Source organism: Carlito syrichta, unplaced genomic scaffold, assembly GCF_000164805.1.
Source record: "Carlito syrichta isolate Samal-C Ts95f unplaced genomic scaffold, Tarsius_syrichta-2.0.1 Scaffold303010, whole genome shotgun sequence".
Classification (NCBI taxonomy): domain Eukaryota; kingdom Metazoa; phylum Chordata; class Mammalia; order Primates; family Tarsiidae; genus Carlito; species Carlito syrichta.
The window spans coordinates 56143-59074 of record NW_007247106.1 but is presented as its reverse complement, the minus strand read 5'-3'; positions in this window follow the sequence as shown (position 1 = coordinate 59074).

Sequence of the window (2932 nt, the reverse complement as noted above, 5' to 3'; positions counted from 1 at the left end):
AAGTAGCTGGAACTACAGGCATGTGCCACCACACCCAGCTAATTTTTTGATTTATTGTAGCGATGAGGTCTTGCCAAGTTGCCCAGGCTGATCTCGACCCCATGGACTCAGGCAATTCTCTCACGTCAGCCTCCCAAAGTGCTGGGATTATAGGCATGAACCACTACACCCGGCCTACTCTGGATATTTCATATGATAGCCACAGTGCCAGCAGCTGTCTTTTGGCCTTGAAGATAGAAGCTGCATAAAGGATATAGAAAAAGAAATAGAAAAAGAAAAGCCTTTGTAACTTTCTAGAGCATATCAGTCCTGGACTGCCTTCCTCTTTAATTCTCTTATGTGAAAGAATAAACCTATGTAAGCTGTCTTAGTAAGACCTCTTTTATTCGTCACCAATCACAATTCCTAATAAATAAGACATGCTCCTGCCTTTTTGCTGACTCTAACCAGAGTACCAGGAATTAAAGTGGGCATCTAAACATTCCTGAAGAGACAAGGTACTTTGTTAGACCATATGCTGTAAGAACAAAGACCACCTTTTTATTTCTTTTCTTTTCTTTCTTTTTTTTAAGGCAGTGTCTCACTCTGTTGTCCAGGCTAGACTGTAGTGGCATGATCATAGCTCACTGTAACCTCGAACTCCTGGCCTCAAGTCATCCTTCCACTTTGGCCTCCCAAAGTGCTAGGATTACAGGCATTAACCACCACTCCTATCCTCTAAAAATTTTTTCTAAAAAATTAAAAATAATAATTTAAAAAATAGGCCAGACTTGGTGGCTCAGCTATAATCCAAGCACTTTCGGAGTTCAAGGTGAGTGGATTGCCTGAGCCCGTGGGTTCGAGACCAGCCTAGGCAACTTGGCAAGACCTCATTTCTACAATGAATCAAAAATTATCTGGGCGTGGTAGTGCACGCCTATAGTTTCAGCTACTTGGAAGGCTGAGGCGGAAGGATTGCCAGAGCCCTGCAGGTTGAGGCTGCAGTGGCCAGGAGCGTGCCACTGCACTCCAGTCTGGGCAACAGAATGAGACTCCAACTCAAAAAATAATTAATAATAAGTCAGGCACAGTGTCTCACGCCTTTAATCTCAGCATTCTTGGGAGGCTGAGGTGGGAGGATTGCCTGACCCCAGGGATTTGAGACCAGCCTGAACAACATGGTGAGACCTTGTCTCTACATAAATCAAAAAGTTAGCCGGGCATGGTGGCATGTGCCTGTAGTTCCAGCTACTTGGAAGACTGAGACAGAAGGATTGCCTGGGCCTAGCAGGTCAAAGCTGCAGTGGCCGTGAGCATGCCACTGTACTCCAGCCTGGGCAACAGAGTGTGAGTACAACAACAAAAAAAAGAACAAACTACAATAGCAGCAATAGCTACTTTTACTGAACACTTACTCTATCTCATTTAATCACAACAACTGGCCGGACTCAGAGGCTCAGCCTGTAATCCCAGCACTTTGGGAGGCTGAGGCAAGTGGATTGCTTGAGCCCACAGGGTCAAGACCAATCCTGGACAATTCGGTGGGACCTCATCTCTACAATAAATAAAAAGTCAGCTGGGCGTGGTAGCGCATGCCTGTAGTTCCAGCTACTTGGAAGGCTGAGGTGGAAGGATAGCCTGAGCCCAACAGGTCGACGCTGGGGTGGATATGAGTGTGCCACTGCATTCCAGCCTGAGTGACAGAGTGAGACTTCAACTCAAAAATAAATAAATGTGTGTACATTTTTTAAAAATCACAACAACCCTGTGAAGTAGGTACTATTATTGCTATTTTTACAGATGAGCAACTAAGCACAGAGAAGTTAAGCAACTTACCCAAAATCATACAGCTAGTAAGTATTAGAGGTGGAATTCAAACCTAGGCTAATCTTGCTTTTGAAACCCATGTTTTCATATTCACTGTTCAGCAGAATAGCACAAGTGCTTTACATCACCACTGACCACTGTTCAGGCCTGCAAGACCAGGGATTGAGGAAGAAAGCTGAGCTGGAATAACACTCCTGGTTTGACAGATGGGAAAGCTGCAGGCCTGAACACCCACAGGCCCTGTACTCTGTAACATTCTTCTCCCTCTTGCCAGTGAGACCCAACAGATCAGGTTGCCTGACAAAGGAATCTCTGGCAATGCCTTGGACCTTGGCATTCATCCCAGATGCCTCCCCCACTCCGTTGCTCCCTTGCTCCTCTAAGAGTTTGGCTCTCACTCTAAATTGCTGCTTATGCCTCTTGCCCTTCTTGGCTGCCCTTCCCCAGCCCTTCAAGGGCCCCCCAGCTGAAGTCCCAGAAGACTCCTAATTTCCTTAATCCAGTCATGTCACACAATTTGGGGTTTCAGGGCCAAAAGCATCCCCAGAAAGCTCCTCTGGCTCGGTGCCAAGCCAGGAAGCTGCAAGGAAAAAGGAGGGACTGAGTTCTAGTCCCAGTGGGATGGGGAAGAGGAAGGACACTGTACAGCTGTTCCCTTCAGGTCCTGAACCATCCATTTTTTTCCTCCAAAGCATGCTTGGGACAAGGGGGTAAAAGATGTTGACAGATGAAGGAAGAGGCGGGAGCTGCTGAGAAGCTGCCCAGATGAAAACAGAGCCATACATGGGTGCGGTGGCTCATGCCTGTAATCCCAGCACTCTGGGAGTCCGAGGGGAGAGGACTGCCTGAGCCCAGAGGTTCAAGACCATCCTGGGCAACTTGGTGAGACCAAGTCTCCACAATAAATCAGAAAAATTAGCCGAGCATGGTGGTGTGTTCCCGTGGTTCCAGCTACTTGGAAGGCTGAGGTGGAAGAATCACCTGAGCTCAGCAGGTCAAGATTGCCGGAGCTGTGATTATGCCACTGGGCTCCAGCCTGGGGCCTGGGCTACAGAGTGAGACTCCTACAAGGAAGGAAGGAAGGAAGGAAGGAAGGAAGGAAGGAAGGAAGGAAGGGAGGGAGGGA